Consider the following 26,067-nt stretch of genomic DNA (forward strand, 5'->3'; position numbering starts at 1 on the left):
AGTTAGTTCCTCATTGGGTGTCTGATGTCCGTTTTGCTTCCCTAGAGACTTTAAGGAATTTCCCTTTGGGTGAGACACAAGCCTTTCTCTTGGTTGAGCAATATCTCTTCTCATTCCTATCTAAAGAACTTGTTTACTCTGTTGTTTTTTTGTTGTTTCCATTGTGAGTATCCATGACCCCATTTGGGGTTTTCTTGGCAAAGATACTAGAGTAGATTGCCATCTTCTTTTCAGTTCATTTTACAAATGAGGAAACTGAAGCAAACAGGCTTAACTGACTTACCCAAGGTCCTACAGCTAGTAAGTGTCTGAGTTCAGATTTGAACTCAGATCTTCCTGACCCCTGACCCAGCATTCTTTCCACTATAGCACCCACTACCCACTCAGCCTAGCTTTTAGCATATTCGAAATAGTAGAACTTCACTGATTTCTGTGTGCTCTCTGCCTGGGGAAGTGAGTTTTAACTATTTTTGACATTCTTTTGTATAACCAGAATTTGGAAGGTAGGGGACCTAGTTAATGGTTATAAAGTTTGGGGCAGTCCTTTCTTTTCCTTTAAAGGATAGTGACCAGGAAATTAGTGACTTTTTATTCCAAACTAGCTGTGCCTCTAGCTCAGCAATATTTAAGAAAAGATTTTTTTTTGGGGGGGGGGAGGATAAATATCATTCTTGTTCCACAAACTCTCTCAAATGGGACCAGGGCAGTCGAATGTGACCCTTCTCCTATTCCCTTCAAAGCAGGAAGTGAAGTCTCCCTTGGAGAAAGGTGGGCAAGATTCCAGAGATAATCTACCAATGCTTTCCTGTAAGCCTCATTTATACCACTGACGGTGGTCATACATATATTACATAGGCAGTATACACTTTCCAGAAAGCACTTTACAAAACAAAACCTTTACTATATAATACTAGCTTCTATAATTTCTGACCCTTACTAGATTTTTGGCCCCAGGTTAAATCATCTAAAAGTCTTCAAGCCTCAGTTTTCCCAACTATAAAAGAGGATAATAATGTCTGTTGTACCTAGATCAATCACAAATGTCTCATTTGTCTTTAAAAGTACTATTTAAACACTAATTATTTTCTGCAGTCCTATTTTATGAAACCCATGCATTGATTACTTCTTTCTTCTTCTCTCCAATTGTCTTCTCCCTAGCCTTTGAATTTTAAGGTGCTATTGGCCCCAGAAGACAACTTTTGGGTTTTTTTGGTTTTAAAAGAGAGTACTGGCTATGGTTATAAACCCTGAAAACTCAAACAATAGCAGCAATGACAAAAAAGCCTGGAGATCTAATCCTTTTGTCAGCTTTTCTCTATCCACTGTCTTTTAAAACAAAAAGTAATATGAAAGAAGACAAAGGCAGAAGGAAATTCCCTACAGGTGGCAATTATGGGTGAATAATATGTCAATAATAAAATCATTGTTTACTGACTGACTCATCACAATTCTCTTTATTTATGTGGGACTTTTACTGAAGCAGTTCCCTTGTGTAGAACCCTGACTATCAAAAAAGGGGAAGACTGTTCACTATGTGTGTTGGGGAGCTGGGGGAAATCACAAGAGAAGAAGAATAGTGATTGACATTTGACATACATTAGTTCAATTCAACCTTACAAAAATCCTATGAGATAGATGTTTCTGGTATTATTATGCTCTTTTTAAGAGAAGAGGAAACAGCATAAATGAGGGGAAATGATTTGCCTGGATTCACAAAGTTAGCAAAATAACAGAGGCATGATTTAAACCCAGGTCTTCCTGTGCTATCCACACATCCAGTGGTCTCCAAACTTTTCGGATCACCTCTTCCTATCAGAAAAAAAATCTCTCCTCAATGTGTATAATTTACTTATTTATAATTTTTACATGTATTATATTAACAGTCAGCTAACTGGGGGGCAGTTAGATGGATCAGTAAATAAAAGAACTGGACCTGGAATTAGGAAGAGCTGAATTCAAAAACAAGCCTCAGACATATATTAGCTGGGTGACCCTGGACAAGGCCCTTAAACATGTTGATCTCAGATTCTTCATATGTAAAATGAGCTAGAAAAGGAAATCACTGTTGTATCTTTGCCATGAAAACCTCATAGATAATATTGACATGCTATGGTCTAAGTGGTCATGAAGAATCAGACATAACTTAACAAAAACAATTATATTAACAATTATATCCATTATAAAACTCAAGTAAAAACAAATATTTTTAAAAGGATGAGATGAAGCTGAAAAAAATTTGCTCTCAAAGTCATGGGATCATAGTTTTAGAGACCATCTAGTTCTACCCCTTTATTTTACAGTTAAGAAACTGAGATCCATGGAAGACAGAGGACTTGTCTAAGGTCACATAATTAATAGCAGAGACAAAATTTAAACCCAGATTCTTAAATTCTGTCTACTGTACCACTAATATTTATGGAGGTAAACACAGTCAGATCTATCCCTTAAAAACTTCTTTGGCAGTTATGTTGAAAATAGTTTACACAATGAAGAGACTGAGGCAGGGAGACCAAGAAGAAGACTATTGCAATGGTCCAGGATTATTGCAATGGGGGCAGCTTATGTGAGCATATTGAAAGGAATGCTTATGAGAAATAAAGTAAAAATAACAGTTTGGCAATTGATTAGATGAAGTGAAATGATGGAGAATGAGGAGTCAGAGATGGTGCCAAGGTTGGAAATTTAGGTGCTTCAAAGCAAGGGCAGTAACCTGGACAGAAATACAAAAGTTCGGAAGACTGTTCTGTTGGAGGACAAAGTAAAGGGAGATGAGATCATAACATCTCTGCCTGCCCAGACTTGCCACTCACTCTGTTTCATTCAAAATGAAAAGGGAAGAGGGACACGCATTCATTGAACATTGCTTGAGCACAGAGCATTTGTGGGATGCCTTTTATAGTCAAAAAGTGAACAGAGGGCAGGGAGTAGGTTTCTTGGGATGAGGGACTATGCGTGTAAAAATTTTCCCAATGATACCAGAGAAGCTACGACTATAGTGATCCCAGTAAGAATTACATCTGCTGTGAGGGACTGATAACCAATGAAGAAGAGGAGAGCTGGATTACATAGTGAAAGAAAGTAAAAGTTCGGGGTGGTGGGGGACATAATGAAGTAGTATTAGAGACAAGACATTTGATTTGAGTTCATGGAGAGAATGGGTTGTAACCCATCTCCCTCATATTCCCCAGGTGATTGATCATATGAACATTACAGAATATTGTACCATATTGTTTCTCTGTGAATCCTTTCAATAATTTTTTCAGCAAATTACTTTTCTTCAACAAATGCTAACCAAGATGCCACCAAAGGGTTAATGAACCTCCATTAATAATCTTTATGATCTGACAATAGTAACTAGCCTTAAGTCAGTTTTATAAATTGGCAAAATAAGAATATTATGTTAAGAAAAAGTTATTTTTCATCTTCTAGATATAAACAAGAGGTCATCCAAGTTAACCGATGAGCTCCCTGTATCTCCTCACCTGTCTCCTTACACAATTTAACCTTTTCTTATTCATTAGAATTGTTTCTATCTATGTCTCTATAATTTTAACCTGAGTCTTCTCATCAATCTCCCACTGATTTTTGTATTCAGTCCTTTCAATTATGTTTGGCTCTTCCTGACCCATATGGATTTTTCTTGTCAGAGATACTAGAGTAGTTTGCCATTTCCTTTTCCAGCCCATTTTACAGATGAGGAAACTGAGATAGACAAAATGAGTGACTAATCCAGGGTCACACAGTAAGTTATTATTGTTTGCCCTTCATTCTGAAAGAAGACTATGACATCAAGGAGGTGATTCCATGACAAGCACATGAATTGAATTTGAGTGAGGGGATGCTGTACTAAAACACCAGCCTCACTTTCTCCTCCAGAGCTATCTGGGTCCAGTGACTAGATATAAACCAGAATGACTGGAAAAGGCTCTGGTTGGGAGGCAACCAGGGTTAAGTGAAATGCCCAAGGTCATAAAACTAGTAAATGGCAAGTGTCTGAGACTGGATTTGAACTCCTTTCCTCCTGATTGTAAGACCAGTGCTCTACCCACTGCACCCCCCAGCTGCCCCTCACACAGCAAGTAAGGGTCTCACTAAAACTTAATACTGATAACCTCTATTAATAATGCTCGTTTATGCTTAGTGACTTGTTCAGAGATCATCAATGAACTCATTACTCTTGATTCTCACCTAAGGATAAGAAAGCTAATTTATGAAAAGCCCCCCACCCCTGCCAAAATTGGAAAGTTCAATTGCATTACTAAAACCTAGAGAGTGTAGAGAGTGGTGCAACTGCCTAAAGGCTCATTCAATATTGGCTGTATTAACAGAGCTATGGGATCCCAAGTAGGAGCAGATGATGGTTCCCTTGTACTCTGTCCTAGGTAGGCAACATTTGGAATAGTGTATTTAATTCTGGGTACCATATTTAAGAAGACCATTAATAAAGTTGAAATAATTCCTAAAGATGACTGGATTGGTAAGCAAAATGGAAATGATGAGAAATTAGGGAATCTTTTGCTTAAAGGGGGGAAAATCTCAGAGGGATATGACTGGTGCCTCCAAATTCTCAAAGGGCTTCAAATTCTTTAAAGAGAAAATATAATTAATCAGGGTATCTCTAGAGGATATAACAAAAATGAATAGATGAAAATTACCCAGAGTCATATTTCCATTCAAATAAAGAATTTTCTAACAATAAATGATCTCTAAAACCATAAAGGACTATTATAGAGATGTAGTAAGTCCCTCATTACTGAAAGTATTGAAACAAAGATGAGACCAATACTTGGAGTTGTAATGGAACTTATTAGTGCTTTCTAGTAGGGATTAGAATTCATAATCTTTGAGTTCTTTTTTCACCTTGAGGATTCTATGATTCTACTCTTTAGCTGGATTTTTAAAATGCGGTACATAAGCTATGAATCATCAGTCATTAAATATTAACTAGATTCCTTAGAAATGTTTAGAGAATCATGGAGCCTTAGAGATAGAAAGACCCTAAAGGTCAAGAAAACTACTTAACAATGTCCCTTATAAGCAATCAGCCAGTTTGAAATAAAAGACAGGGAGCCAAGAATGCCATGTGGAGGATGAAATTCCCAGACACTCTCTTCCAGGATGCTATAAATACCTTAAAATTTTTCTTAAAAATTATAAGCAAATTTTAGAGTGGCAGAACCCCAGAATAACTGAGTGAAAAAATTTTCCATCTCAAGATAACTTGGAAGATCCATGGGAAGGCTCTGGAACAGAGCCTTGGGGTCACAAGGGGCCAAAGCACAGCCAGGGCCACGCGGTGCCAGTGAATGAGCTCCAGCCTTCCAGGAACAACCTGTGGGGTGCCTGGGTCCCTGGGGGTGAATGGGTTCATGGCAGTGGGAGTGGTTTCAAGACCTCCCAACCCAGAGATCACCAAAGACAACTTGGAAGGTCAGTGGGAAAACTGCTAGAATAAATGTAGATTCCCACCTATATAGGCCTCAGTGCAGCCCCAGCCTGGGAAATAGAATATTGCCTGAGGAGCCACCCAGCAGCTGCTTCCATAGTACTCAACCCAGAAAAGGCTGTCAAGGTCCATTATCCCTGGTACAGGACACTGTTGTTCTGTCCATATTCAGACACTGGTTAGTCTGGGGCTCCCTATTTTCAGAGCAGAGCGGCTCTAGGGCAAGGAAAGTGCTTGTGGTCATCCACAGACCAAAGAACAGTCCAGGAGAGCAGTAAGAACCTCTCTTAAGACATTGAAGGAATTGAGGCACTTGGGGATTATCACCCAAAACATTCAAATTTGGGAAGTACATTAAAACCAGGTCATAGACTGGGGAAATGAGTAAACAGATAAAACAGAATCTGACCAAAGATACTTATTTTGGAGGATCAAAATGCACACTCAGAAGAAGGCAAAGCCAAAGTTTCTATATCCAAAGCCTCCAAGAAAAAATAGGAATTGGTCTTAGGCTATGAAAGAGCTCAAAAAAGATTTTAAAAATCAAGTAAGGGAGGAAAAGGAAAAATTGGGAAGAGAAATGAGAGCAATGTAGCAAAATTCTGAAAACCAAGTAAACAGTTTAGTGAAGGAAATACAAAAAAAATGTCAAGGAAAACATTTTTAAAACCAATTTAGGTCAAATAGAAAAAAAACAGTCCAAAAGGTCAATGAGAAGAAGAATGCGAGATAAGAAAGTTCTCTGAAGAAAACAATTTCTTCAAATCTAGAATGGAGCTAAGGAAATCTGATGCCTTTTTTTGTTTTGTTTTTAGTCTTTTGCAAGGCAATGGGGTTAAGTTACTTGCTGAATGTCACATAGCTAAGTAATTATTATGTGTCTGAGGCTGGATTTGAACTCAGATCCTCCTGACTCGAGGGTCAGCGCCCTAACCACTGTGCCACCTAACTGCCCCCAAGCTGATGACTTCATGAGAAATCAAGAAACAATTTTAACAAAACCAAAAGAATGAAAAACTAGAATAAAATATGAAATATCTCATTGGTAAAACAACTGACTTGGAATACAGATCCAGAAGAGATAATTTAGAAGTTATTGGACTACCTGAAAGTCATGAGCAGGAAAATAGCTTTGATTTCATTTTTAAAGAATTTCTCCAGGAAAACTGCCCTAATATCCTAGAAGCAGAGGGTAGAGTAGAAATTGATGGACTCCACTGATTACCTCCTGAAAGAGATCCCCCACCCCCAAAAAACTCCCAGGAATATTATAGTCAAATTTCAGAACTTCCAAGTCAGAGGAAAATATTACAAGCAACCAGAAAGAAACAATGCAAATACCATGTCACTATAGTCAAGATTACACGGGACTTAGCAGCATCCACATTAAAGGCTCATGGGGCTTAGAATATGATTGTCTGGAAGGCAAAAGAATTTAGATTATAACTGAGAATCAACTACCCAGCAAAAGTGAACATCCTCTTTCAGGGGAAAAGATGAACATTCAATGAAATAAAGGAATTTCATTCAAACTTTCCTGTTGAAATGACCAGAACTAAACAGAAAGTTTGATCTTCAAGTACAGGACTCAGATGAAGATTAGACAGGGTGAATGAGATGGGTAAATTATGAGGGATTTAATGAACTACATATATTCTTGCATGGGAAGATGATACTGATAACACATATTAACCTTCTCATTTATTAGAGCAGTTTGAAGGAGCATCTATAGACAAGGCACAGGAGGGAATCAAATACGAAGGTATAACATATTATAAAGATGTAGGTAATAGATGAAAAAGGAATTTACTGGGAAAAAGGGAAACGAGAGGCAGAATGGGCTAAGATATTTCATGTAAAAGAGTCAAGAAAAAGCTTTTGCAATGGAGTGAAAGGGGGGAGGTGAGGGGAAATGAGTGAGCCTTCATTCTCATCAGAAATGGCTCAAAGAGGAGACAACTTGCATACTGAACAGATATACAGAAATCTATATTATCCTAGAGATAAAAGGAGAGGAAGGGGATGGGAGAAAGGGAATAGGAGGCTGGGGGTTGTAGGTGACAGAGGAAAGAGTAGATCATAGGAGAGGGTAATCAGATGCAACACATTTCTTTCTTTTGCAAGGTGGTGGGGTTGGGTGGCTTGCCCTGGATTTAGGCTCAGGTCCTCCTGGCACCAGGGCTGCTGCTGCTCTGTCTGCTGTGCCACTTGGCTGCTCCACAACACACACTTTTGAGGAGGGACAAAGGAAAAGGAGAGAGAGAGAGAGAGAGAGAGAGAGAGAGAGAGAGAGAGAGAGAGAGAGAGAGAGAGAGAGAGAATAGAATAAATGGGAGTGGGGAGGAATAGATGGAGAAAAATTCAGTCAGCGATATCAACTGTGGGGAAAAATACTGAAGCAACTTCTCTGATGGATTTATGATAAAGAATGTGACCCATCCTAGAGACAGAGCTGATGGTATCTGAACATAGGCTGAAGTATATTTTTTTCTTTTTCTCTCACTTTATTTTTCATGAGGTTTCTCTGTCTTTGTGTGGGGAGAGGGAATTATGCTTACTTTACAACCAAACTATTGTAGTTATGTGAAAATAAATGTTTTTTAAAAAGAAATAAAAGCACAACTAGTATTAGAGTACTGGCTATGGAGTCAAGAGAATCTGAGTTCAAAGATGACCTCAGCCACTTAATATTTACTTAGCTGTGTGACCCTGGGCAAGTCATTTAATCCCATTGCCTTGTAAAAATAAAAAAAAAGACATCTAGAGTATGGGAACTTCAGATTTAAAGGGAAGGAGGATAGGGAAAATTTGTTAGTATGCCCATCAAGTTGGGTGTCATAGAGATGAGCTGATATAACATTCTATTCCATCTATCCTTGCTCTGATCTTTCTTCTTCTTGTAGTGACCAATGGAAATAAAGACTGGTAACCTCCAAAGAAGAAGGAAGGGGGGGTAGAGATAACTAATTAGCAAGTGATCTTTAGAGTGAGAGGACACTGCACACTGAACAGATATGTAGAAATCTATCTTATCCTAGAGATAAAATGAGAGGAAGGGGATGAGAGAAAGGGAATAGGAGGGAGGGGGTTGTAGGTGATAGAGGGAAAGGGTAGATCATAGGAGAGTAGTCAGATATAACACATTTCTTTCTTTTGCAAGGTGGTGGGGTTGAAGAGACAGTAATAAAGCAGGTTAGGATTATTTAAAAAGTGAAATTAAGAGAGTTAGATAAAGAGGGAGAGAGTATCTCCTAAGCCTGATTCATTGTATGAGGTTTAATAAATGTTTGTTGACTTCTTGGTTGACAAATGATAGGAAATCTATAAGGATGAATAAGAGGCATAAATAATAGTCCAACTGATGAACCAGTTGCCAGAAGTCCTAGGGCAGGGCTATTTCTTAGAAATGACAGTTTGTATGAAAAATAGTAGAATTTCTCCGGGGACAAAAAGCCAAGACCCATGACTTCAGATGTCTTTACCAAAAGACACAAAGTATTAGTTGGACTAGTGAGTTTAAACAAGGAATCTTCTTGACATTTGGTGGAACGAGGCTTATATTAGAATTTAAGTGTTGGGGGCGGCTAGGTGGTGTAGTGGATAAAGCACCGGCCTTGGAGTCAGGAGTACATGGGTTCAAATTCGGTCTCAGACACTTAATAATTACCTAGCTGTGTGGCCTTGGGTAAGCCACTTAACCCCATTTGCCTTGCAAAATAAAAAAAAAAAAAGAATTTAAGTGTTGAAAGACACATTGGGAGCGGCTAGGTGGCGCAGTGGATAAAGCACCGGACCTGGAGTCAGGAGTACCTGGGTTCAAATCCAGTCTCAGACATTTAATAATTACTAGCTGTGTGGCCTTGGGCAAGCCACATAACCCCATTTGCCTTGCAAAAACACCTAAATAATAATAAAAAAAAGAAAGACACATCAAGAATAAGGAAATGGAATAAACTTTTACATAGCATCTACAGTGTGCCAGATCCTCTGCTAAGTGCTTTTTAGAAATATGATCTCATTAGATCTGAATATTTCCCAAAAGAAATAGATCTAGTCCTGTTAAGTAAATTAAGTGGTCTCTCTTCCAGTTTTAGCAACTGGACGTTCATCTTAGTCACACTAGTCAAGTTGTTATTCAGACTCCATCTGGGTATTTCTTAGCAAAGATACTGGAATGTTTGCCTTATCCTTCTGCAATGTTGTTTTACAGATGAAGCGACTGAGGCAAATAGGCTTAAGTGACTTGCCTGTGGTTACAGAGTTAGGTAATATCTAAGGTCAAGTTTGAACACTGGTCATCCTGATTCCAGGCCTGGCGCTCTATCCACTGTGGCACCTAGATGTCCCTAGCTTAATTATGAACAATTATAGGATAATTATAAAAGGGGTGTGCATATTATGAAGTTATATTCATGTGAGTAAATCAGGAACTTGAAAAATAATGGAGACATGTGGGGAAAGCCCAATGGATGCACAAACAGAGGGATATTTTCATTGGAATTAGTCTACAGATAACCTGAACACAGAGAAGAAACAGAGAAAGAGTTCGGGAAACACAACACAATCTTGTAACATGGGCAAGATGGCAAACTTTCAAACACTGGTTGCCCCCCCAAGTTTACCTTAATTTCAATGTTACCATTCAAAAGTTAGAAAGACAACGAAAAAAAATGGGGATATCAGTTTCATTCTGGATCTGCATTTCATCCACAAGACTGATGAGGAAGAGTTAAGGCAGTCAATGCCAGTATTCCCTCAGTTCATGTAACAATGTTTGGACAAAATGAGGCATTCACTAACAAGTCATTGAAAAGTTTACAAAAGGAGGTTGGCTATTCTCTACATAGCATAGTTAGGCATTAAGATAAAATGGCACACAACTCTGAATTTGCCCTCCTACTCTTTTTGGACATATAGAAACAAGTCTGGTTAGAGGGGTAAGATATATTAAAGACTTCTTTGATCTTCAAAAATCCACCAAGTTGGAGGGCCTAAGATTCCATATGACTGGGATTTTTTTTATGCTTTTAGGTGGGCAGGAAGCTGTGACAGGGAAACTAAGCTAAACTGGCTCCAGGGATAGTTTTGCCTCTTTTTATGATAAAGCAAGACCCTGAGGGCAAGAGGGAGGACAGGGTAGGAGACGGATCCAGGCCTACTTCATATTCTGTGTGTTTGTGTTTGTGTGTGTGTGTGTGTGTGTGTGAGAGAGAGAGAGAGAGAGAGAGAGAGAGAGAGAGAGAGAGAAAGACACACAGACAGGTAAATAATTTCACTTGACTTCTTAAGCCAAATGCAAATTTCTGAAATCATCTAATAACTTGCTTTAGATATAGATTATATTCCTTTCCTTCTTTTACTTAAAGATTTTATTTATTTTGAGCTTTACAATTTTTCCCCTAATCTTACTTCCCTCCCCTACCCCCACAAAAGGCAATTTGCCAATCTTTATATTGTTTCCAGGGTATGCATTGATCCAAACTAAATGCGATGAGAGAGAAATCATATCCTTAAGGAAGAAACATAAAGTATAAGAGATAGCAGGATCAGACAATAAGATATCAGTTTTTTTCTAAATTAAAGGTAATAGTCCTTGGTCTTTGTTCAAACTCTACAATTCTTTCTCTGGATACAGATGGTCTTCTCCATCACAGACAGTCCCAAATTGTCCCTGATTGATGCACTGATGGAATGAGCGAGTCCATCAAGGTTGATCATCACCCCCATGTTGCTGTTAGGGTGTACAGTGTTTTTTTGGTTCTGCTCATCTCACACAGCATCAGTTCATGCAAATCCTTCCAGGCTTCCCTGAATTCCCATCCCTCCTGTTTTCTAATAGAACAATAGTGTTCCATGACATACATATACCACAGTTTGCTAAGCCATTCCCCAATCGAAGGACATTGACTTGATTCCAATTCTTTGTCACCACAAACAGGGGCTGCTATGAATATTTTTGTACAAGTGATGCTTTTACCCTTTTTCATCTAGATATAGGTTGTATTCTCATGGTATTTTTCCCCCTCATCTTTTCTCTTAATCAAATAATCAAGGACCCGCTACATACTGTGCTAAGCATTGAAGTGCATTCTTCCAAATAGAGGATGAAGCACATTCAACTTAGATCAATGTATACCATGGAAACAATGTAAAGACTAACAGACTGCCTTCTGTGGGGTGGGGGGGGGAGCACGATTAGGGGAAAAATTGTAAAATTCAAAATAAATAAACAAATAGGGGAATGAAGGATTTCTTTCCCTGCAGAAAAAGAAAGCTTGCTGCCTTTCAGAACAACCAACCCTATAAAGTCAGCCATTTCTCAATTTAACATTTTTCTTGGATATTTCAACTTTTTTTTAAAAGATCACCAAGAAAATCAGCAATTGGGTACCATGATTCACTCTGTTTCTGAGAGGAATCAGGATGGGGAGGAATAATTCATGGTTAATTAACCTTTTTCCAAATCCTCTTTTTTTTTTGCCTTTTCCCTAGGAAATCATTTCTTTTAATCTTCTATACTTTCTATTAAAAATAGTTAATTGATTTAAGGAATAAAGTTTTTATTCAAAATTTGCATCAGATTAAGAAATTGCCAAGCCCCTCAACTGGATCTTGTTTGCCCATCTTAAGCAAAAGATGCACACTTGATATTTATTCACTTCATTTACAAAATTACTTATGCCCAGGACACAATCTAATGCTCCTCATTATCCTTTATTTTAGCTAAGGAAAGGACAAACATTGGCAAGGATATTGCTATTTTGTTTTGGTGAGTCATGAAAATGTGTGCAATTCCTGCTGGCAAAGATTGAATTCATATTTTGTCTCAGGGGCTTGTTAAAATGGATGAAGTCTTTCCTGCTGGGAGGAGAGGTTTGGGAATCACTTGTTGTGTTGGATTTTCAGAATGACTTAGTACTTTCTTCTTAAGAGTGGATGTCCTAATGTTGATTAAAGTACTTTTGGAAACATTCCTTGTTGTGAAGCTAAAGGGCAGCTAGCAAATCACTCAATGAATTGGGATGGAAAAATAGTTCAAGGTTGTTTCAGACACATATACCCCATGGCAAGATTAGAAACCTGGCCTCATATCTCTCAAATCAAACCAGTTTACTTTATTGCCTAAGATGGGGTAATATAGCCAAAATTAAAGAATTGGTTCCTATACACGCCAATGAGAGAGGGATAGAGAAAGACAAAGGAGGGGAAAGAGGGACAAAGAAGAAAAGAAGGAGGAGGAGGAGAGAAAATGGGGAGGAAGAGGAGAAGGAGGAGGAGGAGGGAAAGGAGAAGAAGGAGGAGGAGAAGAATAAGAAGGGAGAAGGAAGAAGAAAGAAGAAAAAGGAGGAAACTATCAATTAGTCAGTGCCCACTATTTGTCAGACCCTATACTAAGTACTTTAAAAATGTTATCTCATTTATCATTATAAGCCTGAGAACTGTGCTATTGCTATCCTCATTTTACAGTCATAGTGACAAATAAGTATTATAAATGGTATCTCTAACAAGAGACTGATTTGCAGGGAACCCACATTTATGGGTCTCTCTATTTCATGGGGTCTACCAATCTTATAGGTAGGCAGCAACAATTCAGAAATACCAAAACTTTCCAATTATCTAATTCTGTTGTCCTATATATAAATCTGAACAATGCAGGGGGTACAGAAAGATTTCAAGACTTGTTTTAGCATAGCATTGCTGCCATGTTTCCTCAAATCTACCCTATACACAATAATAGTAGCCAGCATATATATATATTGTGTTTTAATGTTTTCCAAGAGTTTTTATATGCCGTACTGACAAAATGCTTAACTAGCTATCTCTTTTTCTTTCCAAAATATATAAAAGAAAAATTGGGTCTCAAAAATACAGGCTCCCAAACTCTTTTTAAAAATATGTCATCCAGGGGTGGCTAGGTGGCACAGTAGATAGAGCACCAGCCCTGGAGTCAGGAGTACCTGAGTTCAAATCTGACCTCAGACACTTAATAATGACCTAGCTGTGTGGCCTTGGGCAAGTCACTTAACCCCATTGCCTTGCAAAAAACAAACAAAAAAAAATATATCATCCCCATCAATCTATCTAAAATTTCCAAATATATGGCTTTGTGATTTCAAACAGAGCTCTAAGGTGACCAAAAAGGGAGTATCTCTTGGAGTTATATTGCTATGAGTATTCTGTGATTGTAGTGTTTCTAGTCATCACAGTGGACAACAGTACTTATTCTCAAAGCTTAAAAGGAATTGGACAATCAAATAAACACATATTCCTTTGTTTCCTTTGGAAATTTTTGTCAGGGAGGGGAGCCTGAGGATGACAGAACAATAGACAAATTGAGTAGAGAAAACAAATCAGTAAAATTAGTTGGTTGATGTTGTATGGCCAGAACAAACCCGGTCCTTGAAGTGCAGTTTTCACTTTCAAGTTGTTGCTACCGTAATATCTTATAAACACAATCTCATTATGAGGTCAATGAAAATTTTCCCTAACAAAGATAATTTTTTTAGCAAACAATTTCTGGAAAACACTAGAAACACTAAGTCCATCAAAAAACAGTTGTTTTGACATACTTGTCAAAATACTCCTTTACCATTAAAGAGATGAAAATAAAGATTTTCTGATTTTAAAATAGATCTTTGTAAATGACTGTAACTTTCCTGTTAGGAAAAGATGTTTGACTAAGCTAAACTAAAAACTGACCTCTATTTCGTCCAAGGTAAAGGTTCATAGATCTGAAGAAGGATCATAGAAACCATGAGTTTAAAGCTAAAAGGGTCCTCAAATACCTCATTTTATGGATGAAGAAATTGATGCCAATGGAAGTGAGTTAACTTTCAAGATACTTCTTTGGGGAAGAATTTGTACCTTGGTCTTGTAAAACCAAAATTCCAGAATTTGTTCCACCAAATTTCCATTCCAGGATTGCTCAGCATCTTATACTTCCGGGGGCTATTTTTAAAATCATTTCCTTTTGTGAAGACTACTAGTATTAAAAGAATTTAAGGTCTGTTTTTCGAGCTAAATAATGACATAAAATAAACTTTGTGCTATGCTCAATGGGGTTCAAGAATAAAGAGAAGAGTCTAGCTATTGGCTAAGCCAAAGATTTATAAGAGTTGAGGAAATAGTGGGTAGATGAAAGTTCTGACTCCAAAGGAGGCTTCTCTAAGACAATATAGTCAGTCATATATAGCCAAAGGATAAGAAATTCATGTGTGAAATGATGTGGCAAGACTTGCAAATTAAATAAGACACGTGTTTCATTATTTTCTCCCCCCCTCCTTTAGGTGTGTCTTAGAAACATGCCTTGACTCAAGGCAAAGGGATGTCTATGTGGGAAGGCAGCCCGCTCACGCCTCAGGGAAAATACAACAGAAGAAAGATTATTTGATATTTCTTGGCAATTAATGAGCTGAGGCACGCCCTTTTTTCACAGCTTTGGTTTCAGGTATGTGGGAGAGTTGAAAAAACATTTAATTGCCTCTAATTTGTTTCTTTAACTTAATCATATGCTTATTCATTGTAGTGGGGCTTTAATGGATGTGAATGAAGGACTGAGAGGCAGCAAGATTCTGATAGTTTGAAGGGAAGGGAAGAGAAGGGAAGGGAAAGGAAAGCAAATGAAGGGAAGGGAGTTCAACTAGAGAGGTATAATCAGTCTAGAACTTTGATCTATTCTCTTTGAAATGAAGGCAAACCTAACACAGACAATCACAAATACACACATCCACTCACAAAGACATGCATGCAGAGGTGATAATTTCCTGAGGATATTGCCTACAAGTTATTTCTCCCTGGATCCTCTCCTTCTCTAGATGTGGTCCCTTTCCTCATACCTTCAAATCCTCAGATTCTGAGAGTCTGGCCTCCTTATAGAGAAAGTGGAAAAGAGAGTGGAAAATGAATGGAAACCTAACACAAGCACAAACACAAATATACACCCACATTTATGAAGAGCTGATAATTTACTGAGGATATTGCCTACAAGTCATTCCCCCCTGGATCCTTTCCTTTTCTAAATGTGGTCAGTCCCCCTTTTTCATACCTTCAGGTCCCTTGTCTCGGGTTCTGGGAGCCTAGCCTCCTTATAGAGAGAGAGGAAGTATAAAAGAGAATGGAAGGGAGATAGCCCAAGTGCCAGAATACGATTCAGATGAACTGGGTTTGATGGAGCAAGTACGAGTTGTACTTGTTGGAGACATACAAGTTGACTTTCTAGGTTCTTCATTAATGTTTTTTTGTTTTTTGATTTTTGCAAGATTAAGTTAAGTAACTTGCCTAAGGTCACACAGCTAGGTAATTATTAAGGGTCTGAGTACAAATTTGCACTCAGGTCCTCCTTACGTCAGGGCCAGTGCTCTATCCATTGCACCATTTAGCTGCCCCTAAGTTTTCCATTCTTGCCAATATTTACCTCTGGAGTCTACCTACTTTTTGTTCCCAATGTGAATTGTGGGGCAGAGGATGGGAGGTGAGGATGCTGTAACCACCCAATGAAAAGAACAATGAAGGGGCAGCTAGGTGGCATAGTGGATAAAGCACCAGCCTTGAAGTCAGGAGTACCTGGGTTCAAATTCGGTCTCAGAAACTTAATAATTACCTAGCTGTGTGGTCTTGGGCAAGCCACTTAACCCCATTTGCCTTGCAAAAACCTAAAAAAAAGAACAATGAATTTTGAAGCAAAAAAAACACGGGTTCAAATCTTGACTCTCTAATTTATTATCTTCATGACTTTCCTGGTATCAGTTTTCTAATCTCTAAAATGATGAGGTTGTAGTAGGTAATCCCTAAAGTCCTCTATAATTCTGAATCCATGATTCATTGACTTTAGGGTTCATTCCTGGTCACAATAAATAAGGAATGAATGCTTTGGCTTCTTCTGCCTTAATTTCCCATTTCTCAGATGAATGAACCAGTGGTTTAAGCTACCATGAGTGAACAGGAATATTTGGATGGAATCTTCTTGGGATTAGAAATTGTTTTATTCTTTTTATTTGTATTACAGTATTTAGAACAAGACCTGACAGTGAGGATTTAATAACAGGTTTTTTTAATTAAATGTGTAGAGGATGGGCTATTTAAGTGGTAATCTTGAGATTTTCAATAAGGTCAATCCCATATTAAGAAACAACATCCTCAAACAATGATAATACTCTGATATTTATCTAGAAAGCACTCTAAGGTTTGTAAGACAACTTTCTTCCCCCCAAAATTTATGAAATTAAAATTGGTAATATTATCTCATTTTTAGTAGCTAAGTGGAATAATATATATAATATATCATTATTGATATCAATATAGATATCTATACATACATACATATAAATTATATACATACATATAAATATATATACACATATATACATAAAATATAAGTATTTATATATGTAAATATGTTGTATGTGATCTACATTTTCCAATCAAGGCAACTAAGGTAGAGACAACTTTTGCTTCATTCATTTACTTTCATGCTTCCCTTTGTTTTTGCTGTCTTTTGTAGTTCTCCCTTTCCTTTTCTTTCTTTTCTTTTCTTTCTTAGGTCCTTACTATGTGAAAGTCACTACATTGAGTACTGAGTATGCAGAGATGAAATTAGAAACTACTCTTGCCTTCAAAGAAAGTACTAGCCCATTGTGGAATGGTCATAGGACAAGGGAATAACTAATAAAAGTCAGAATGTGATCAATTTAAAAAGAGATTCAAACAAAATACTCTAAGAAGTTTGAGTGGGAAAGAGAATACTATCATCTGGGAACCTCAAGAAAGTCTGCACCTGGGACAGTGTGACTGAGCAGAAACATGCAGTCTGCTCTGCAGAATACTTAGAAAGGGAGGAAGGCATCGAATAGTTTTTTTTTTATAGTTCTACATATATACCTATATATATGTATATATACATATATATAGTTATAGTTAGAGAATTTACTTTAAAATTTTAAAAGCCTTGTGAAATATATAACAAACATCATTATCACTTTTTACAGAAGAGGAAACTGAACTGTCAAAGCTGCATGTCAACAGAAATAGTTTTTGGCAAAAACCAAGACTTGAAACTAGATGTCTTAATCCAAGTTAAAGCAATATTTTTCTGCTGTACCATCTTGATTTTACCCCTTTCCCTGTTCTTTCTCCTCTTTCTTATGGACACAATTCTTGCTCCTACAATTCAGTGTAGAGCCCACAGTAGCCCTGATGCTTTCCTTCTTTATATTCTTCCCCATTAATTATGATCTGAGACACCAAATAGCCCAATCAGGTAATTGAGGAGTTAGGCAGAGACTATAGAGGCATTGTTAGGAAAATACAAGGGACAGTCAAGTTAGATATTTTCAAGTATTTTTCTCAGTCCGATAAAATGATCTAGAGCTTTCTACCTTGAGCACACACACCTTCTTTGTTGGTTAAAATAAATCAAATTCATGTTTGCTTTTGTATCTTGCCTCCTTTTTGAATTCACTTCCAGTGACCTCATGAATTGAGCAAAATCTACATTAACAGAGTAAAGGTTTAGAAGAGATAGGAACTTCCAAGCATTATAGGGTTTTCCTTCTCATCCAAAGAGAATATCTTTTCTTTCTAATTTCCCTTGTTTAACACAACCCTTAAACATAGCACACATACCTGATCCTACCCCTCAAATGCTGACAGAAACATCCTAACTTTAAAGAAATTCCACGATGCCTAAAATACATGGGATGCAGAAAATAAGGACTTCTATTGATTGAGAAAGGTAGTCTGTATTGGCCCATCCTTCCTTTACACAGTTGCCAAATTGGCTTTCCTGTTGCACAGGTCTGAGCATGTCCCTCCGCATAGAATCCAGATCAGAGAAATTCAGAACACCCTTAAGAGATCACCTAATCCAAATATATTTCTTAACAAGAAAATTCTCCACAATATTTTTGTTAAGTGGACACCCCAGTTTTTACTTGGTAACTTCTATAAAGGGAAAACCCACTCTCTCCCCAGTCAACATATTCCACTTACCAAGTTTTTTTTTTCTGATATTAAACTGAAACATACCACCTTACAGTTTCCATTGATTGCTCCCAGCTCTGCCTTCTGGGGTTGAACAAAATGAGTGTTCCATATGGCAGCCTTTTGAACATATAAAAACAATGATCATAGCATTCCCTAAGTCTTCTCTTTAACAGGATAAACATCTCCAAATCTTCTCACTGATCATTGTATGGCATTATCTCCAACTCCTTTGCTATCATCATCATCATCATCATCAACTTTGGTTTGTAAAGGTTCTTCCTTGATTTTTTCTTAAGTGATTAATAAATGCCCTTGAGGGGCAGCTAGGTGATGCAGTGGATAGAGCACCAGCCCTGGAGTCAGAAGGACCTGAGTTCAAATGTGATCTCAGACATTTAATAAATTGCCTAGCCTTGTGACTTTGGGTGAATCACTTTAACCCCATTGCCTTAAATAAATAAAATTAAAAAAAATAAATGCTCTTGACTGATTGCCATTGAAAGTTATGTATCAGTGTCATTTAATAAAAGCACAAGTCTAAAATTGAAACCAGATTCTCCTTCAATCTGGACATTCTGCAACTTTTAGGGGTTTTTTTTAGGTTTTTTTTTTTTTTTTTGCAAGGCAGACAGGGTTAAGTGGCTTGCCCAAGGCCACACAGCTAGTTAATTATTAATTGTCTGAGGTCGGATTTGAACTCAGGTACTCCTGACTCCAGGGCCGGTGCTTTATCCACTGTGCCACCTAGCTGCCCATCATTCTGCAACTTTTAAAGAAAGCTTTGGGCTCCCATATCATATTGTTGTCTTATATTGGATTGGTGATTCACTCAAACCTCCAAACTTTTCCTCAAATATTTTCCCATTCAAAAATTATTTTTGAACAAATTGTATAAATTTATATTTCAGAGTTTCATAGGTTCAGTGAGTTCACTGATATAGGTGTCCTCTTCACTGGTATGCGTCATTACCCATCCATATTTGTGAATTCATTTTTCATCTTAGATCACTTGCAAGACATCTCCCAAATATGTCAAAGGCCTTTATCTAGATACACAAAATGCAATGCCTTCCCATATAAAAACAAAACAAATAAAATTTAAGGGAAATCAAGGTAGATGATAGGTAGAAGCAAAAAATGGAATCAATGAGAAATGTAGGAACAAAGGTTGGAAATACTCATTGACCAGGAGAAAATACCCAAAATATTCTTCAATTTATTTTGCCTATTAGAAAACATTTTTTGGTCCCATTGGATTTACCTTTAGAAAGCTTTCTATTTGCCTGGATCTGATATCCCCTCTTTATTTTCAGGAAGAAAAGCAAAGAACCTCAAATGTCTCATTCATAAAATTAGGAAGCTAGACTTGATGGCTTGTAGAATTCCTGGAAGCTCAGTTTCTAAGTCTATCTGTACAAGTGGAAGGAGGCAGTGAGGAGAAGAAAATGCATGGCAGGAGCGGCTAGGTGGCACAGTGGATAAAGCACCGGCCCTGGAGTCAGGAGTACCTGAGTTCAAATCCGACCTCAGACAATTAATAATTAACTAGCTGTGTGGCCTTGGGCAAGCCACTTAACCCTGCCTGCCTTGCAAAAAAATGCATGGCAGTCATAGAAGCCAACCAGTGAAAATGCTCCAAGTCAAGAGATGTGGTGTCCCGTGGAGGGTGAAGGTAATATCCCTGACTGACAGAGTACATGAAGCTTAATAAGGTATTGTTGCTGTTGTGGTCTGGCTTTCATTTTTGAAAAGGACCCAATGACATTATGGAATGAAACCTTGATTTGTGGGGGATTAAATTTAAGTGAGGCCGAATTGCACAAAGTTATCTTTGACTTTCAGATGTCATCAAAGTACAGTGGCAAAACAGAAGTCGAGATGAAGGGCTATGGTCTGGGATGCAATGGATGATCTTGGCATCTTGGATGTCTAACTGAACTCTAGGCACTCTATAGCATCTGCTTTAGCTATTTAAGATACAGGAAGACAAAAGATATAAAGGGATCAGTATCCAAATAGAGGAATTTATATTTGGGAGACAACAGAGTTTTTCTGAATAGGGGCCAACATTGCCAATCTTGTAAAGATCAATGGACAAGGGGCGGCTAGGTGGCACAGTGGATAGAGCACTGACTCCTGAGTTCAAATCTGGCCTCAGACACTTAATAATTACCTAGCTGTGTGGCCTTGGGCGAGTCACTTAATCCCGTTGCCTTGCAAAAACCTAAGAAAAAGATCAATGGACAACAAAGTGGAAGATGGACTGCAATGAGAAGAGATTTGAGGGAGGAAAATTGACGAACAGCCCAGTTCAATAATCCAAGAATAAGGTAATGAAGGCTAAGCTCATAGATTATATTGCTCTTTAGCCTGACAACTTTGGGAAGTGCCCTATATTGTTTTAGACTTCATGATTTCCTAGTTCAACCTCCATTCATTTCATTATGTATTCAGTAAAGACTTGATTAAACATATTTCCCTTATATAGAGAGCTAAAGTCCATGCTACAGACATGAATAATTATTCTAAACTGTTCTTTGTTATGAGGGAGGTGTCATTGAAGGCGTAGGTATTACTAGAAATGAGTACAGTGCAAAAAAAAGTCATAAAACTTTCAAAAATTAAATTAATTCAAAAAATAGTGTGCTTTTTAAAGCAAAAATGGTGCATGCCCCACTACTCATAGTGAGGAAGAATCAGTGGCAAGATCTTTCAGGACAAGGCAGCAACCTAATGGGTCTCTCTGGACCTCAGTTTCCAATTTACTCACCTGCAAAATGGCTGGGCTAAATGATCTCTAAATTCTCTTCAGGTTCTAAATTCTGTGATTATATAACATTCCTTCATCCTCAAGAATTACCATGCTCCAAGAGCAAAGGAATGGCACCGAGGAGAGCTGGGTCCTTGTCCCTAAACTATTATTAATGAAGAATGTGGCCTTCCTCAACCATTCTTTGGGCCTCTCCTTTGCAGAAGGGGGATAATTATATGAGCTCCCAGATAATGTTTTTTTTAAGTGTTTGCTGATCCTTGGATGAAAGGTGTTACCTGAAGTATTATTAATAGGCTTAGTGTAGGCAATAAACCTGGAAAGGTATTTCCTATACCCACAATTGCACATTCACACATTTTTCTAGGTAATGAGGTAGAGGATTAGGGTCCTGGAATGGGGTAGATTACTTCTGTTGTCTCTTCAAAGGGCTTGTCTAATTCCCACATTCAATTTAGAATAAATCTCAGTTACAGGCCGGCTCATTCTTTAGGTTATGAATATCATATTGTCGTTTATTTCTAGCATCTATTTATACAGCACTTTAAGCCTTGCAAATTTTTTTTTGCAAATAATATGATCTTCTATCCTCATAACAATTAAGAAAGTAGATGCTGTTCTTATCTTCATTTGATAGTTGAGGAAACTGAGGCAGGCAGAAGTTAAAAGTCTTACTTGGAGTCTGAGGTTGGATTTGAAGTCAGGTCTTTCAGACTCTAGCTACCAGATCTCAATTCACTCCACTACAAACCTCAGTATCCCATCTCCATCATCTCTGCTTTTTGGTATTTAATGCCCTTTCCAACTTGGCCCCAAATGACCTTCCCAGTCTTATAATACATTATATCCCTTCACTCACACTATGGCTCAGGCAATTTGTCTTTCTTATTTTTCCTTATATGTAGAATTCCTCTCAGAATTCTGTCTCTAGGCCCCTATAATGGTTTCCCCATACATTGAAAGGAAGAAGGAACACTTCACAAACCTTCAAGGCCCAGTCCTGGTGCCACTTTTCATATGCAACCTCCCCGGATCCCCCCTAGGTGCTGGTTAATGTCTGCTTCTCCCCAAATTAGCTCATCTCTCTTTTATATAGAGAATTAAAGTTCCATAGATTTTAAACTACTTTAAAGTAGGAACAGTTTTCCTTCTGCTTTTGTATTTATGACACGTTATATACCACACCACCTGGCTGTCTCTCAGTGTAGGTAGGATGGTAGCATGGTGGGAAGAGCTGGATTCAGATTCTAACTCCTATGTCACCTTGGGCAAGCGATTAACCTGGTCTGGGTCTCAGTCTCTGTATATGGAAGTTATCAAGTGAAGGAAGGGAAGGAAGAAGGAAAGAAGGAAGGAAGGAAGGAAGGAAGGAAGGAAGGAAGGAAGGAAGAGAGGGAGGGAGGGAGGGAGGGAGGGAGGGAGGGAGGAAGGAAGGAAGGAAGGAAAGAAGGAAGAAAAGGAGGGAGGGAGGAGGAAGGGAGGGAAAGAGGGATGGAGGAATCGAGGGACAGAAGAAGGAAGGAACAAAAGGAAGGAAGAGAACAGAAGGAAGAAAGAAAAGGAAGGAAGGAAGAAAATAAGAAAGAAAAGAAAACAAGTTCATGATGCTTAGGTCAATAATACCTGATTGACCCCAACCTTCCCATTCTTATAGATAAGGAAACTGAATCCTAGAGAGGTGAAAGTGATTATCTAGTCATAAAAGTAGTAGTAAGCATGAAATGTGGAATCTGAACCTGGGTACTTTGAGAGGGGGGCCTGTGCGAAGTCACCAGTCTTACTTTCCCCTCCAGAGCCATCTGCGACCAGTGACTAGACAAGAATTGGGATGAGTGGAGATGGACCTGGAGGAGAGGCAATCAGGGTTAAGTGACTTACCCAAAGTCACACAGTTAGTAAATGAGAAGTATCTGAGGCAGGATTCAAACTCCTGTCTCTTGACTCCAAGGCCAGTGCTCTATCCATTGTGCCATCTAGCTGCCCCACACATAAATACATAATCACGTATGTGCAAAATTCAAGAATGCTCTGGGGCAAGTCACTTAGGAATGGCTTCATCTGGTAGACAATACGTATGTAATTGCGATAGGGGAAGTCTTCAAAGGAGGCTGGACACACTATTCCTGAATACTTTCAACCTATAGTATCTCCCTTTTCAACCCACTGCCCTTCCTAGCTCTTTTTAGTTTCCTCTCTTAAGTCTCTCATCATGAGCCACATTGCATCTTAGCTGTTTATGTCATTGCCTTATTTTCCCTGTGAAATTGAAACTCACCTCTTTGTTCATATTGGTACCATCCTTTTATGGTACCTGTCATAGACCCTTGAACTTGGAAGATGCTCAATAAATATGGGTTGACTGGGGATCTATTAGAGGACGTTTGGGGATCATCAGGGATCACAGATTTAGAGTAGAAGGGTCCTTGGAAGTCATCTAGTTGACCCCTACCTCCATTTTACAGATGAGAAAACTGAGAACCATAGAAATTAAAAGACTTGCTCAGGGTTATAGAGGAACTAAGTAAGATGAACATGAACCTTAGTCTTTTTTATTCCAAATTCAGCACCCTTTCATCACATCATAGATCAGGAAAAATGGAGTGATCAGAGAGAAAGCTGAAGAGGGAAGTAGGAGGCAGACTGGGGGCACTTTGAATGCCAAGCTAGAGATTGGATATTTTCCTTATAGATAATGGGGAGGTATTGTAAGATTATTGAGCAAGGGAATGATGCTTGCAAAACAGCAGGTCATGGACATGGAAAGGGAATATAAATCAGTTTAGGAGAAGGAGAGGCTGGAGGCCAAGAGATAAGTTAAAACAAGTCATTAATCTGTTTTGTGTCATAGTACCCTTTGACAGTCTGATGAAGATGACAAACTTCTCATAGTAATACTTTTTTTTTTTTACAAGGCAATAGGATTAAGTGACTTGTCCAAGATCACACAGGTAATTATTAAACGTCTGAGGTCACATTTGAACTCAGGTCTTCCTGACTCCAGGGTCAGTGCTCTATCCACTACACTACCTAGCTGCCCCACAGTAATGCTTTTAAATACATAAAATAAAATATGTAGAACCATAATAATATAGTGCCATATGCTTTACAATTATCCCATTTGATCTTCCCAATTTCCCTGGGAGGTAAGTTCTATGATTCTCCCCATTTTAGAGATGATGAAACTGAGAAAAGCAGAACCAGCATCACATAACTAGTAAGTATCTGAGATTAGATTTGAATTCAACCCAATGCACCATGTAGCTACCAATATAGAAAAAGTATTTTGATAATTATAATTCAATAATTTATTGAATTATAATTATCAAAATATTTTTTGAAACCGGTTCATGAACTCTGGATTAAGATCCTTTGATAAACTAAGGTTTTTATATTGGGAAGGAAGGGACAACTGGGGAAAATATTACAAAGAAAATGTTGGCAAGATTTGGTGACCTGATATGGTGAGAATAAGACAGGAAATGGACTATGATAACCTCAAAACTTGAAGCCTGGGAAATTGGAAAAATGATAGTATTCTCAATAAGGAAGTTTAAAGAAGGATTTGGTTCAGGGGAAGATTTGACAAATTTGACTTTTGATGTGTTAATTGAGAAATCCAGGTGGAGATGTTAAGTAGGGAAGTAGAGATATGTGATTGAAACTTGAAGGGGGTGACCAACAGTGTCATACACTAGAGAGAGTGAGAAAATGAAAAAAATGAGAAAAAAACCAACTAGATATCTGGATTATGTAACTTTTACTCTTTTCATTTATCTGAAAATAACATAGAATTTATTTTTTTTCAACATTGTATTCTTCTGTCCTCAGGGTGATGTCAAACTGCATCAAACTTGGTTACCCGTGGGCATCACGAAGGCCTAAAGAAAGAAGGAATGCTTTGCCAAATGAAGTCAAAAGTCCTTTGAAATATGACAAGTGCCTAAGGTGAGGATATCAGACCACAACCAAAGAGGTGGTTGTGCAATTCTCCCAACAGCAATAAGTCACAGGCTGATTCAAAAGATAATAAGAAAATTATTTCATTCTCTAATTTCTATTGTTTTTGGCATTTGGGTCTTTGTTTTCTGGAGTCAAGGATAGATTGAATCGGAATGAGTCACTGGCAAGTTACCCTTCAGAGGGTTCATTCTGATTTTGTGATTTTTTTGTCAGCTCTCCATTAATTAAAATACAATTTGAAGATTATGTGGTGTTTCATTCTTTAAGATATCCTTAGAAGAAAGGAATAGATGTGATGCTTTGGAAAAACAGGGGAAAGGAGCATGCTTCCTGACCTCCTCTACTCTTAGACGGTAGGAGATGAGAATTCCCTTTTGGAAAGGGAATTAAGCTCCCCCCCCTCAACCCAGGTGGATGGGATCTTTGCAGAGAGAAGATTTAGGGTTATACCATCAAGCATGTAGAGCTGGAAGGGATGTTGGGGACATTGTATAGGTTAAGTGACTTGTCCAGGGTGATGCAGCTAATCTTAGGCAGGATTCGCATCCTCTCCAAATTCAGTCTCCTATACCAGGCCTCCATCGTAACTCTAAACAATAAAAGGCAGGTCCAAAGGGAAACTCCACCAATCTGACAGAACTTTCATTAGACAAATTCAGATTTAGACATGTTTGGGCATCATAATGCCCAGTATCTCCATCACTTGTGTATACTGAAGTTCAGGCAAGTGGAACAGCCAGAGAGTCACTTTAAAGTTTTAGTTTATTTTCAAAGAAATGTACAGGTTACCTGCATTGAGTCTTATCTTTTAAGAATTGTTTAAACAGTTTCACTTGACCTTTTAGGTTGAACTTGCAAACTGTGCACTAAATAGCTCCCAGATTAGGAAATGCCAATTTACATGGTACCT

The 26,067-nt window shown here is 38.1% G+C and overlaps 1 long non-coding RNA gene across 2 annotated transcripts in view; it reads left to right on the forward strand.

The window, feature by feature from the left end:
- Positions 1–26,067, forward strand: part of LOC141515181 (uncharacterized) — a 107,721-nt gene that overhangs the window by 68,023 nt on the left and 13,631 nt on the right. Inside the window, exons 1-2 of one of the 2 annotated variants that reach the window (XR_012476237.1) lie at positions 14,510–14,894; positions 25,026–25,142. This is a non-coding gene — a long non-coding RNA (uncharacterized LOC141515181). Of the gene's footprint in view, positions 1–14,509; positions 14,895–25,025; positions 25,143–26,067 lie in introns of those variants that run through there. The other variant, XR_012476236.1, reaches the window with a different exon arrangement.

The sequence above is a fragment of the Macrotis lagotis genome, chromosome 2 (assembly GCF_037893015.1).
Source record: "Macrotis lagotis isolate mMagLag1 chromosome 2, bilby.v1.9.chrom.fasta, whole genome shotgun sequence".
Classification (NCBI taxonomy): domain Eukaryota; kingdom Metazoa; phylum Chordata; class Mammalia; order Peramelemorphia; family Peramelidae; genus Macrotis; species Macrotis lagotis.